Source organism: Argentina silus (genome assembly GCF_951799395.1).
Source record: "Argentina silus genome assembly, chromosome: 2".
NCBI classification, from domain to species: domain Eukaryota; kingdom Metazoa; phylum Chordata; class Actinopteri; order Argentiniformes; family Argentinidae; genus Argentina; species Argentina silus.
This window is the reverse complement of record NC_139656.1, coordinates 14,942,324-14,957,323: the sequence shown is the minus strand read 5'-3', so window position 1 is coordinate 14,957,323 and position 15,000 is coordinate 14,942,324. Positions and strand designations below refer to the sequence as shown.

The 15,000-nt window shown below is 43.5% G+C and overlaps 1 protein-coding gene across 6 annotated transcripts in view; it reads left to right on the top strand.

Moving 5' to 3' along the window:
* sox6 (SRY-box transcription factor 6) overlaps positions 1–15,000 on the top strand; it is a 154,114-nt gene that overhangs the window by 15,102 nt on the left and 124,012 nt on the right. For 5 of the 6 annotated variants that reach the window (XM_083697318.1, XM_083697321.1, XM_083697317.1 and 2 more), the window contains exon 3: positions 8,001–8,071. The exons of the other annotated variant lie outside the window; for it this stretch is intronic. The gene's annotated coding sequence lies outside the window, so the exon portion shown is untranslated. The remainder of the gene's footprint in view (positions 1–8,000; positions 8,072–15,000) is intronic. 6 annotated transcript variants of the gene reach the window in all.

Sequence of the window (15,000 nt, the reverse complement as noted above, 5' to 3'; positions counted from 1 at the left end):
TATGTCACAAAGGCCACATTGTAGCCAGGGTGGGTGTACAACGGTGTGTGCTTCTCTCTCTCTCTCTCTCTCTCTCTTTCTCTCTCTCTCTCTCTCTCTCTTGTTCTATACATTGTCCGGCCACCTTCTGTGCTTTCAGCCCAGACTACAGGCTTACTTCATGCCCATTTCCTTTTCTTGTGCTGGAATCAATGCACAATGGGCCAAAAGGACATACTTATATAATGGGAAAAAAATACATACTTTATATCTGAGCACATACAAAGAACAGTCTGAAAACGGCTCTTTATTATGACTCGCTATTTGTTTTGCCGTTATTTCATTCTTACCAAAATTGTATCTCATCATTTATTTCATCCAGTTTTAAAGATTCTGATTCGTACAATATTAGGTTTGGTATTTGCAATTATTATTTTACTGAGTAAAATCAATAAATCAATTATCTGAATCGGTGTATTGCGAGCACACACAAAAATCTGAGCGTGCTCGCTCTCTGGCTGAACCATTTGACTGTGTATCATTTCTCAAAGCCTCAATTACCGCAAGGATGGCCAGTGTTTCTGACCTCATCTTCTGTCCAGTGGGATGTGGTTTCTCTGACAGGGATGCTCTGATGGCCTTTGTACAAGAGCAGCATCATGGGAATGGAAGTGCATCCAGTAGCTAAGTCAAGAACCACACATCTCCTGTTTTTCCTCTAATTGAATTTGGCACTAAAATATGCTGGCAGGAGCCCCTTACCTTGTCTGACTTATTTATTGCCTGACTGGAGAGGTAATTTGACCCCCTAATTTAAAAGGTTATTTTTTTTAGGTCCAGAAAAAGAGTGTTAAACTCAATTACAGCAGTGGTCAGTGACTGAAACACTATGTACGTACGTTGGTTTCCTTTGAGGGGAGAAGCTGAGCTGGGGAGAGGAGGAGACCTAGAGAGCTAGATCCCCCTGATCATAGCTTGTAGTTGTTTACCCTTGGTACCCCCACCCCTGTGAGAGAGAGAGAGAGAGAGAGAGAGAGAGAGAGATGGGAGAGAGGAGAAAAAGAGGGGAGAGAGAGGAGGGAGAGAGGAGAGAGGGAAGAGAGGAGCTAGAGGGTAGAGAGAGGGGAGAGTGCCTTAGCAACTCCTGCCATGTCACCCGAGATTTGTGTCCTCCCTTTAAATCATTTCCCTCTTTAGAAGATTAAGAACGCAGAAATATTCTCAAACCGATCATTTTCCTTCCTCCCAAATGGACTCATTTGCATTTGCAAATGCCACTATTAATTGTGGGTCTCAAAGAAGATGAATGATCCCTGTGACTGTAAATAAAAACAAAACCAGAGGTTATAATGTTAATTGTTGAAATGGCTGTACAGGGGCCAGAGGAGCCAGTACAGAGCATATGCACCAATCACAGACAGATTTACACCCCGACCACGCTTTACGGCAGCGCCAGTCACTCACACGTTCATTGTTGTAGTCCTCTTCATTCTTCTTCTTGAGAATGTTCTAGTGAGTCTCGGAGATACATTAAGGATGGACCTGTCCTTAACCTGTCCTTAACAAAACAGGATTTGTTCATTTCTTCTGGCACAAAGAAAGAAAAACCTGAAAGTTTAGATGTGTCTCTATGTATGGGAGGTACAGATGAAAATAATTATTGCATTTAATAATTATTGTCATTAGACAATACCTCAGAAAACACTGTGCCTTTCTTCCTGATGTGCTTTGAGATGGGTTCAGGGTGAACACTGCTGTAAGACTGTATGGATAAAACACTGTTGTTACACAGAACCTTGCTATGTGACCTGGCTCTTCTGTAAGTGTTGTTTGTGGAAATGGCAACCGGCATACACTTAGACTGTCGCCTGCTCTTTTTTGAACAAGGGAATGACAAATAATTTGTGGTCACCGATGGTGCCTTGTTGTAACCTGATCATTTATGGATCAATTGTTTCCTTTCTGGTGTAATTCACCATGTGATTGACTTTCAGCACATTACTGTTGGAAAATATCCACATTGAGCTGCGCCTGAAACAGCAAAGTCATTTGAATACAGATGCTCGCGTGAAGCTTAGACCGTGTCACGGAGAGCCGCTTCGAGTCAGGAGACAATTGCAGGTTGATTATGTTGCTACTGACAGAAGTTGCAACTCCTTTGTGTGACTAGGGAGATATATTTGCATTTAAATGCTTATTGTAGGCATCTAAAAAGCATAAAGACTCTGATTGTCAAGGTTCGGCGGCTGGTTTGTACTTGCAAATAAAAAGAGAATTACAATAAGGGAAATTGGCATGGAAATGAGGAAATTATTTTCAAACAGAGGGGTTTGAAATCAATAGTAGGTCTGTTTGTTGTTATTTTGTTGTGTTGTGCTGGCTTTATTCTTTTATTTCTAATGTGTAGGTTGTTGGACTGTGAATGCAACTGTATGTCGTTACTGTATTTTGTGTGATTGAGCTGTTTTCTTAAATGCTTTTGTTGATTTGTTGATCTTTTGTGAATATATCGGTGTTGATTCCTGTATTTGGTTCTGTTTGTATAAACAGTATATGTGTGTGTGTGTGTGTGTGTGTGTGCGTGTGTAAATGTGTTTCTGACAAGCTGTGTGTTACATAGTTATCTTTCTATTTGATAGTGTGTGAACAGGTTTTGCATTTATTATTTTATTTGAAAACGGTGTGTTTTTGACATGCTTTGACGGTAGTGTGTCAGTTGTTTTCAGTATTTGACAGGTTCTGATATGATGACAATGTGTTAGGGGTGTGTGTGTGTGTGTGTGTGTGTGTGTGTGTGTGTGAGTGTGTGTGTGTGTGTGTGTGTGCGTGCGTGTGCATGGGCACGCGTGCACGCGGGTGCCCATAGCGGTAGTGATGCCCCTGCTGATTCTGCTGCCTCTGGCTCTTTGTCCTGCAGCACTCAGCATGTTTGCCTCCTCAGGAGACTGACAGGCCTCTCTAGCGTGGCCACACAAAGGCCCCAGCCTTCTTTGAGGTGTTAAAAACTTCCATTTATGCATCTCCCTGGACAAAAAAGAACCAAGCCCATTTGAGTCCGGTAGGCGACACAGGCAGACATTGTGGCCACGCTTCTCCGGCACTCATTTCACAGATTCTAAAACCAGTATGTGGTGAACAGGATTTGAGGGGCTAAAGTGCCCCACGAGGGCCAGGCGATAAGAGGGGAGAAAACGCCAGCACTCAGTAAACTAGAAGATGGCTCCTGGAAAATAAACACATTACCTGCGAGAAAACCAGCCCTGTTTTCACAACCCCCACTCAATAGGAGCATAGAAAAAAAGAGAAGAAACCCCCCCCCCCCCCCCCCTCTTCTCTTGGAGAAGGAAGAAAGAAGGAAATGCCTTCTACAACTGTGGGGGAAAACATCTCACAAGCATAGAATAGGAGACAAATCAACAGTCAAAAGGTTTATACTGCTCTTGTGTTTGAGTGATGTATATTATATGCGTCAGAGAGAATTGACAGGCTGCACGCCGGACTGTTAGTGAACACAGGGGACCTGAATACTTCCTGCGGTGGACTAGAACATTGTTGTGGCTGGTCATCCCTCTTCCTTCCCTGGCAAATTACCTTTATTCTTGTCATTTGAGGCAGACTAAATCACTTGTAATGCATTCTTGCTGAGCAGCACATGAAAGCACAGTACAGTATATGTCCACGGAGCAGTCAGTCGGTCTGTCTCAACACACACCAGGCACAATGTTGCATCCTCAAATGTGATCCTCTTACTCCCCTCTGCCAATGTGATGGTGAAACACTAGAAATACGTCATTAAGAACCCTGTCACTGTTTCAGCCCTTCTCAATAAAGATGTTTTAATGTGAAGCATTCCCTGGCATGAGCCTTGACAGTGATAGACGTTGTGTAAGTGGTTGAGGCAGGTCTAGTGTGTTATTGTGACAGGCGGCCTGTGGCGGAGTGGCTCCGTCTTTAACTTCTGTCATGTTCAGAGAGAGAGAGAGAGAGAGAGAGAGAGAGAGAGAGAGAGAGAGAGAGAGAGAGAGAGGGAGATCCATAGAACAGAGAGGCCGTGACAGGTAACAGTGTGCTGGAGCAGCTGTGTGTCTGGCTGTGATTGGACCGTTTCCAGCACCAAATAACTCAATGATATGGTGGATTTTTTTTGGCTGGAAATAAAGCTTGTCTTTGTGACACAGGAGCACAGCTCATTTTTGTGTGCGTGCCTGTGCCCAGTGCACAGTGCCAGAGGGAATTTATAGCTCTCTATTTATCAGGTTATCACAGGGCCATCAGCCGGCTGTGCCTTCTCAAATGCTCTTCCCTTGTACCCCTGGGTGACCCCCACTGCGCCACCTTGGCAGTGCCAAACCCCCAGGTGATTGCTGCCCTGCTGCCCTGCTCACCTGAACGTCAGGCTTTTATTATTTGCCCTGAAACGGCAAACACACACACACACACACACACACACACACACACACACAGACACACACACACACACACACACACACACACACACACACACACACACACACACACACACACACACACACACACACACACGATTTCCCAAATGGCCCTCTGCTGCACAACTTGCGCTGCTATTATGGGCCCACCTCATTGCCTTAACACACACAGACACACACACACACACACACACACACACCTCCCCATAGTCCCCGGCCCTGCCTGGGCCACTGCTGCCTGTGCAGAGATAACCAGGCCTGAGCCAGGTGCTGGGGACCAGCCTGCTGATGGGAAAGATTGGCTCCATTGTCAAAATAACTACCTCGGCAAAATCCCTACTTGAACATGTTTGGACTAGAAAGAGTGAGGGCTGAAATATAGTGCATCTGGGATATATAACATGTTGCAGATCTGGAGAAAGCCCAAAGAGGAGTTGTGCAGGGAATGGCTTGCCCTATACATACTAAAACACGCAAGCAAACATGTGCACACGCAAACATGCACACACACACACACACACACACACACACACACACACACACACACACACACACACACACACACACACACACACTCCATTCCAGCTGTCAATGGCAGTCTCGCCATCAACATATGCTATTCTTCATTTTTTCTATATCTACATGAGGGTGATGATGTCCATGAAGAACAGTTTTGCTTTCCTTCTCCTTCCTTGTCTATTGAACTAGCATAAACGGTTCCTATACTCCCAGCCCAGAGCTCTCATCAGGGCAACTGTACACTGTTGTTGTGAAGGTTGTCCGTTGATTCAGAGCCACCGTCATATGATGGTCAGAGAGACAACGCTCCGTTATGCGACTGGGCTAATCAAATCACGCCGTACCCCCCTACTGTCCATGAACACATGCCTGGAATTTGAAGGTTCATTTGATTTGAGAGGGAGTCTCAGATGCCTCTCCTCTGGCCACGACTGTAGAACAGCTTTCACTCACATGTGAAAGGATTTCAGCCCCAATGGCGGTTCCAGGAGGCATACATACAGTATGTTCAATGTGGAACATATGGATAAAGGAAAATGAGGTTTTTGTATTATGGTGTAGATTGACTAACCATTCCTAACATGACAGATGAGAATGTGTTTTGGGGCTGGGACCCCCAGAGGCCTGGTTTCACTCATTAGTCTCTGATGCAAGGCTGTGGTGTGGTGGGGGTCTAGAGAGTCCTTCTGAAGCATGGGTGTGTGTGTGTGTGTGTGTGTGTGTGTGTGTGTGTGTGTGTGTGTGTGTGTGTGAGAGAGAGATCAATCCCCTACTTCTTTAGTGTAGGACATGCTGTTGATTCCCCTGTAAAAGCTGTCTGTAATGTGTGGCAACCCCCTGACTGCTCACCTGTGGTTTTAATGGGAATTGTCTCTGTGCCTAATAGCTCCTCCACTGTTCCGACAGTGTATATGTGTTAACATATTGTTTGATAGAGATCAGTTGCGTATGACGAGTTGTGTTTGAACGGAGGCATCGCTTGACTACCCAATTTTCTTGTCAGCACCCACTGCGCCAGACAAATAAAAATAAAGAAAAGAACAAAAACCATTTAAAAGGCTATGTGGTAATTGTGGACAATAATTTGGTAATAAAAGTGTGGTGGAAACTAATAAAGTGAATTTGGAGTTGATTGGAATACTGTTTAATGAATCCATGATCTCCTAATTAAGGAAAGGAAGGTTCTCCTCTCTGTGTTATTTCTACCAGCCTGTAGGCTTCCTTCACAGCTGGAAAAGAGCTGCTGCATTCAGCTACAATAGTCTGTCAGCCCTACTTTTATTACACTAGGGGCTTGACAACATTTGTTGAATTATTTGTAATATCACTCTGGTTTCTCTTATTATTTATAATCATAATGTTTTTTTTTCTTCAGACAAATGATTAGTTTAAATAAGCCGTGAATTTAAAATGACCCATTTTCATTTTCATTTGCTGGTTGCTTTCCTCATTGTTCTCAATTAGCATCACATTATAAATTCAAATGCTCGTTAATTTCTACCCCCTGCAATTAAAATAGCTCTCATTTATTAAGGCACAACAGGAATTAGTCAGATGTTATATGTTTCACAAAGAAACACTCGTTTATTGAATTACCACCCTCTTTATGTCTTCGCTCAGTGCAGTGGCCTCTGATTGTGTGGATAGCACTGGTAGTGTGTGTCTCTCTGTCCGTGTGTGTCAGTGTGTGTGTCTGTGTGTGTGTGTGTGTGTGTTTGTGTGTGAGTGTGTATGGATCTTTCAGTCCGTGTGTGTGTGTGTGTGTGTGTGTGTCTTGCACACACTCAGCAGCAGCAGGCCCATAGTACAGAGAGGTGAAACAATGTGTGGACACTGGCAGACTGCTGGCTGGCTCCTTTGAGAGGCTGGAGCAGACTGTCATCTCAAAGGTGCTATTAAGATGACAACAGCTTTCCGTTCACCCAGGGTCAGTCTGGATGCCCGCTCTCTCCCATTGTCACCTTCAGTCTCAAGGCTGCCACATTCAGATCCATTCGTGACTATCACCTCTCCCTGGATTATTCTATTAACCCTATGTCCTCTCATACTAAGATCTTTTCTCTGTACTTTGACACCACTGCCGAGCTTGTTGGTGTATTATTTATTCAGTCCTGCTGTTTGGTGGCATTTTTCATCTTGCCGCGGGAGACCGAGGTACAGTGGCACAAATTACTGGCAGATCAATTAACTGTGACCTTAAAAACCTCTGTCCTTGTTTAATTGGCGGTGGCGAAGCAGGGTAATTGTATAAATCAGCTGTTAATGAGATCCCAGCTTGTTGGGAAAAACAACATAATGTGTGGAAATGAACATCAAGGAGCTTTGTGGTGTTTCAGCACTGTACCATTTTTCTCTCCACTTTCTCTCGGTTTTTAATTTGGTTGTGACTCCCTATTTTCATATTTATTTGTTTTTTTTTCACTTGGTCGAGGTGGAAATATTTATGTTGAACCATGGCTTAGATAATGGCAAGAGCTGGTGTGTCCATATTGGAGAGTCTCCTGCTTGTTTGTATTTCCCCTCACTGAGCTCTCCCTTTCTCTGGGTTCGTTGGACATCAAGAGACGTGCCGTAACTAGCCGAGCACGTCGCTAAATAAATCATTAGCAGCGCTTTATATGAGAGCCATTTATTAGTTGGATGTACTAGCGAAGAGACAGATTGATGAGGTATCAAAGAAGTGGATTCTAAACATTGTCTAGGAGATGGTGGTGGGGGGGGGGGGGGGGGGGGGCAGGAGGACTGGAGGGCTGTTTTACTTCAGCTGTAGAGTCTCTGACCAAGAGCCAGCAGCCACCCTCTCCTCATCCCCCTCTTCTCTCTCTTTCTCTCTTTCTCTCTCTTTTTCCTCTCCATGTTTGTTTTACAGTAATATGGGTAAATAAAGCTATTTTAATGACCGTACTGAATTTCACATTCACATGATGTTTTGTATTGAATGCTGGAGAGGAGTACAGTGTTTGACTGTTACAGTTAGACAGTCAATAGGAAAAGAAAAGATGAACAAAGACCAACTGATGTTTTTTTTCTGCTTCTTCTGTTCTTATCTCATTTCAGGTCTTTTTCATGAGTTCAAAATCAACTAACAAGTGATCGCTGGGTGCTGGGGATTTAGTCTTTCTGTTTGTGTAAGTACCATTTGCCTTGTTTCTCTCTACTGTACATTATGAGGTTATACAGCCACAGCTGTCAATATTCACTGAGTTTTCCATCCATAGAAGTGCACAGTAAGAAAGTCATCCATTCATTCACCAGTGTTAATCCTAACCCAATATGAGAGTGGTTTTCTCTATTATACCAACAGTTCTGAACACAATACATGTATGTGGATATAGTATGTTTTCACCTATGTTCTTGCATTGGCAGAAATGTTATACAGTAGCTTTTCTTGTTGCTGTACCATACAGTACTTGAGGTTGAACCACACAAAATGCCTTATGCAAGTGTGACATGCACATTGTCTAGGTTGGTCAAGGCCATGTCAGCTGTGACTTTGTAGAGGTTGCAGGCTTGAGACTGAATCATCACCCAGTCTACTCATACCTTTAAGGTCCCTTAGAAAACAGTCTGAATTGTTATTTCTTTTTTTCTGCAGTTTCTATGTCTACCTCCGTCGTGGCACATATAGAGTTTTCTGATTCTATTCTTTATGCTGGGTTATTGCTAGTTTATGTCTGCCTGTTGGCTCAATAAGAGCATTCACAGCCTTAAAAAAAGAGTCCTTTTCAAGGAGCCCAGGCAGCGCCTCAGAAAACAGCCTGTATACATACAGTACAGTACGGCTGCCCAGTATTACTACAGTATTACAATATGCCTTTAATGGGACTTCTCTCCACCTGCTCTAGTAATAAAGATTGTATCTGGAAAATGTTTCTTTAGGTAATGTCGAGCAAATAAAGCCGAGAAAGTTGAGTTAATATTAATCTTTTTTCAAATGTCAGATGGAAATGGTTTCATGCGAGGCAGGACAGAATTATATTAATCTATGTTAGGAGGTCTTGTTGGTCCTGCATAATCATCCTCTGCAGTGATAAAAGTCTATCCCAACTCAAAGTTCACAGCCACTTACTAATACCATTGCTTGATCCCTGCCAATTTGTGTCAAACACGGTCTTTCTATGCAGATCAATGCACCCCTCTAAACCAAATGGACTCCTCTGAAACATTATTATTTTTTGGTTTGTGGTGTGTGTTGGTGTTGTTAAGTCCGTTCTCCCTGGTGGTGTGTGTGTTGGGAGTGGGGGACTGAACTGAGAGAATGGTGGAATAACAAAGCCTTAGCAGTGATTACTACCTTTGTCTACTAGGCCTCTCAGTCGGTCAGGCCACATCCTGTAGCTCTTTCTTGTTTTAGAAATAAACTTGCTATTACTACTTAACCTATTTGAAGAATGTTACAATTATTCACAGTACTCTAAAGTCTAAGATTGTTTAGATAGTGTCCTTACATGGTTATGCTGTTTGATTAGTTAACAATGCCATAGCTTATAGAGAATACATCATTTTAAAATATTTGTTATATTTTTGTATTCACTGGTTCACAGCTAAGGTATTTTCTGAAATAGATGAATATTATGAGTCAAGTACCTTATTAGCTACTGTGATAGAAAGGTGTTAGCACTCCTTTATGGGAACCAATATATTATTAATAAGTTACAGGTTACCTCTATTTTGGGAATAAAACAGTAATTGTCAAACTGAAAGCAAAACAAGTGAAACAGCTTCTGGCTAAGAACAGTAAACATTAGTCCTATGTTCTGGCTGGCGTGGGTCCAACCGGTTGAGTAACAGAGTATGCCTTGTTGCACACTAGTTTAGTGCTAGTGTGTACATATGTGCATGTTAGTGTATGTTTGTTTTACTAGAAACAGAAAATGCTCAAAATGAGCAAAATGCTTTAAAGAATATGTGTATGTGTGTGTGTGTGTGTGTGTGTGTGTGTGTGTGTGTGTGTGTGTGTGTGTGTGTGTGTGTGTGTGTGTTTTGGGTAAAGACCTTGGTACTATACAACCACCCCCTTAGAAAAGCCTTCAGTGTAGAGAGTAGAGCAAGGACCTCAGATAGAATGCTCACCTCCACCTGCTCCCTGGGGATGCTCCTACTCGCGAGGACCTTGGTGGTGAATAGCCTATGGTTCAACCGCCTGAGATTTGCACTTCCAAGCTGACGATTCAGATGCCTTATGGGCAAAAGATACACGTCTTGTAGACTTATCTTATTTTTTATTCAATGTTGTATTGAAGCATTCCTCACAGATTGTACCAGCCATACATGGATGTCACTGAATACATTAGAACATTATTTGCTCCCACTTGAGAACCAACTAATGGACGTGTGGTGTAAAGTTAGTGTGTTTGCCTTGCAGTGTTATTTAAGAGCTGTCAGTGTGTGTTAGCATAGACTGCACCGCACCGGGCCCCTAGTGGCCAACACTCACCGCGTCTCCCTGTCTTATTCGTTTTAGAATGGCTGCATGTGATGTTCCAACGACCGCTCCTCTCCCCTGTGCACTTCTATCAGCCAGGCCTCACACACTCATTAATCTAAATCCTTTGCAACTTGAATCTGCATGTTTAATTAATCATAAAACGAGGCGGTGAGTAATTTTGTCGGCGTGTGGCTTGTTTGCAGGACACGTTTAATCACTCTTGTGTGAACCCATTTGGAAACACCTGAGGATGCGTGGAGGCATCTGAATAGGCGGAATACAATCTTTGTCAGTGCGTGCCATTCATCTAATCAGCAGCGGGCATTCTGCGCCCTGCTCAGCCCAGTCCTGATACCCCTCAAGGGGGGGATCTGATGGGAGGCATTTTCGGAGAAATTAAATAAACAGCACTTAATGAAAATGAATAACCTTTGGATGGTTATTTTCTCATCTATTATTTATCAAATGGGCTTTTCCATTCAATCCGCTGACCCTGCAGTGATTATGGCCCATGGCGGAGCTAAACGGAGGCCGCTTGACAAAGTCCTCATTTTAATTTCATCAGCCGTGCTCTCAATTGCTCCCGAGGAGCCCTGAGTGAGTTTTGAAAATTAATTGTTGAAGATTTCATTACTTGACAGGAATGTACACAAATGTGCTTGAAAAATATGATTATTAATTTCTTGTCACATTTGGTTGCCATACTCCCTATACCTTGTAGCACATTGATAAAAGCGTTCTCGTAGTCAGGTTTGGTCCCCTCTGCCTAACCCGTTTGAATAGGCCTATGCCTGGTGATCTCCTCCATCTTTCCCTCACCCCTCTAAGACCTAACATCCCAGCAACATGCCGCCTCTATTGGGGTTATGCCCTCCTCTGAGCTTTATTAGATATATGGCTTTTTCTGATGGCTTGATGTGCTTTATTTGATTCTCTGGAGAATAAAACCTAATATAGACTTGGCTGCTTTCCTTCCTCTCAAGGTAGAGAGCCCTTGTAGGACAGAGGAGAAGTTTCACCTACAGTATTAGCTATATATGACAGAGTGTAGGACCCAAGAACACGCCATTAATCTCCTCTCTTCCCCAGCTGTGGAAAGTAATGCATAACTAAAAGTCAGCTAAAATGAATTAATGATTTCAACCATGAACTTTTCTCCCAAATCGCCATGAATCGTCTCCTGCTGATAATGCGTTCCGACCCCGAAGTGTGAAATCCCTGTAGCGTCGAGAGTAGTTAGTTAATTGATTTGCAAATAAAAATTAAAGTTTGTGGTGCCCAAGGGAGTGTAGGGCGGTAATGATGGCCATTTTCCAATTTTTTTTGAAGTCTTTCTTTCCACCAGTCATGTGGTTGATTATAGTACGCTAACAAGGCTAATCAAAGGCCTGGGAGAGGGCCTCCAGCCTCCTCAGTTTCCCAGGAGGCCCCCCCCTCCCCCTGTTAGTCTGTTTTGGATGGAGGATCTGTGAAAACACCAGCAACATGATTTTTTACAGCCTGCATCACTGTAGTCTTCTTAGTAATGGAGATGACAGGACTGTATGGTTGGATTATTTTGACCAACAATATAACATGTTACAAGCCATATTTGCATAGCAAACCCAGGGAAATATCCATATAGCTGGTGTCTAGTTGCATGTTGGATGTTCAACACATTGTGAGACGGTGGTCTCGAGCCTCAGTGTGTTCCAGCCTGGATAGAACCAAAGAACTATAGAATCAAACTTTGGATTCCATTCACAAAATGTATTCCACTGAAATGCATTTGGGCAGATTTGACTTGCAGGAGAGATTACCCAAATGAAATTTTGCTGGTGGAGTGGGTACTTGAAAGTGAGCCACATTCCTCCCACGGTAATGGTGAAAATGTTTCTTCTTTTTTGCTTGATGTAAAAGGTGCTACTACACTGACTGTACTTTTGCTAATGTATCTATGTCAACGCAGTTAAAAAGAAACGCTAAAATGGATAGTCTGAGCATTTGTTCTTTTCATGAAGTGATCATACTAATGTTAGAGTTTCTCCTCCTTGTCATGTGTGTCTCTCGTAAGTAGACACATTACGCTCATTGTAGTGAACATACATTTAAATCTCGACGCCAGAACGAATAGGGGATGATTGACCGGGACAAAGTATAATATCATTACTCTAACTTAATTACATCACTTCAACTATAGTTTTAAGATGGGAATTAAGGTTGAGAGCATCAGTATGTTTGTGGGAGAGCTTTACCCATGTGGGTCTTTCTGAGAAAATCAGCTGCCATTCTCTGAAATAACTGTGCTGATTAATTGATGTCAACATGAATGTAAGCATAGTAGTGTAGTTGCCTAGTTTGTCCTGGGGTGTTGGCCAGCTCAGCCCTGCCTGGTTTGGTGCTCTGTCTCTAAGCCTGTGGTAATGTCTGTACTAAGAAGTGTCACTAGCTCAGCTGGTCTTTCCTGTATAGACCCAGTTAGCCTGTGTTACTCCCCCCACTAAGTGGCTGGGTCTCTGTGCTAATATCAAGGAGCCTCTAATCTGGGCCCATTAGCAAGTGCTGTCATTCAGACACACGGTGTCGGCCTGATTTAAATAAAATGAAATGAAGATAGTTGTCTCTGGTCCCCTGGCTTCACTCATTGCCATAAACATATGCTCCGTGCCCCGCTTCTTTCCATTTTATTTATGACTTTAATTTGTTGTGTGGGCTGCGCTAGAAATCAAATTTAATCCAATCCTCCCTGGGACCCTGTCATATAATAACATGGTAATTTCTGTGTATCCTTTTGAAAAATGAGGAAATTAATTCTTCCTGACATGTTTAATTATTCCAGTGTGAACGGCGTATGGGCTCCCTCTCTCCCCAGCCCCCTAAGTGTGGTAGCGAGGCGAGGCTAGGGGAGGCGAGCGGCTGCTGCTGCCTGCCTGTGACGGGTGGGTGGGTGCTGGGGTGCTAATGCTGACCAGCAGCGCGTTTAATTTGAAACATGAGCAGACACCTTTCAACACACCTTCCTAATGTTGGAGGCTGCCTCGCACAAATTAATTCACTACTCATCTGGCAGCTCTAGGCCGTTGGGGAGGGGTGGGGGGTGGTGGTGGTGGTGGTGGTGGGGAAGGGGGGGGGTTGGGACACTATCAGTATTAGTCAAGGTGTAGTCAGGAAGAGGGCTGTGTGTGTGTGTGTGTGTGTGTGTGTGTGTGTGTGTGTGTGTGTGTGTGTGTGTGTGAGTGAGTGTGTGAGTGAGTGTGTGTTTGTGTGCCATGTCATCATGTCTTATTGACGAGGTGTGGAGGTAGAGGAACACTGGGGAGGACACGGGAATACTTGGACAGGTTGTTTTTTGTATTTAACTTCTGATTCTCTCACTGCTGTCAATCCCCTTTCACACATCCCCCTGCTCCACTGAGGAGGCGGAAATGTGCTTATTTAATTAGACTGTCATGAGCGAATCTTTAACACAGTACGTGTATCTGCCTTGAGACACTATAGGGACTGATATTTCGGGGGGGGGGGGGGGGGGGGGGGGTGAGAGTGAGCATGTCTCAGCCATGTGCCAGTGGAAGCTGTATGTAATGCTCTATGTAAAACACCAACCCCCACCAAATCCAAAACACTAGCATAGTCTCATCATAATGGCATTAACCTGCCAAACACTATCACACCGTCATTCTGCTACAAAACTAAAGTGTTCATTCCTCTGCATAGTACTTGAAGAATCAGAATAAGAGAGAGCATATCAGATTCTTAACAACCTCGGTCCAACCAACCGAGGTTGAGGTTTCTCAGACCCAAGAGCAGTATCTCACCCCCTACCACCTCCCCCCCACGTCCACCACCAGGCCCTCCCCATAACCCCCCCCCACCCCCCCCGGATCATTGATTAAATAATTGCCTAAAATTAAGACACTGCAGTTGTTCCTAGATGACATATCTTCTGAATGACAAGGCAATTACACCCGGAGCTTGGTTTATGTTCAAAAAGAGATTTAATCGCTGCGCAACAAGGGAATCTTAATATCATCACTGGCCAAGAGCAGAGGTGCTTAATGTAGGCAGCGCTCCTCATCCAGAGCTGGGCACAATTTATATGATTAAGCAGAACGAAGAGTGGCATGTCCAAGTGTGTGTGTGTGTGTGTGTGTGTGTGTGTGTGTGTGTGTGTGTGTGTGTGTGTGTGTGTGTGTGTGTGTGTGTGTGTGTGTGTGTGTGTGTGTGTGTGTGTGTGTGTGTGTGTGTGTGTGTGTGTGTGTGTACGTGCGAAAGCTGACACCAGACAGACAGGCCTTAACTGGCCGTAACATTCTCAATTAAACCAACCTATTGACATTCACCTCATCACACTGAGTCCTCATTGAATGGTCAGTCTGCAGCCAAAGATTTCATAATTACCTCAGATGTGTCATTTGCACATTTTATGTCTCCATTTTCATATTTTGGCCTGGTGTGAGGACACAAAAGAGGGTCACATGGGACATCTTTATTATGGAGTACAATATTGGGTAATCATTATTGCTGTACTATATATATATATATATATGTCATATATATATATATATATATATATATGACATATAAAAATAAACGTGCTCTAAATAAGTGATTTACTGCTTTTGTGCATTTTGAAAAGAGCCAATAGTGACT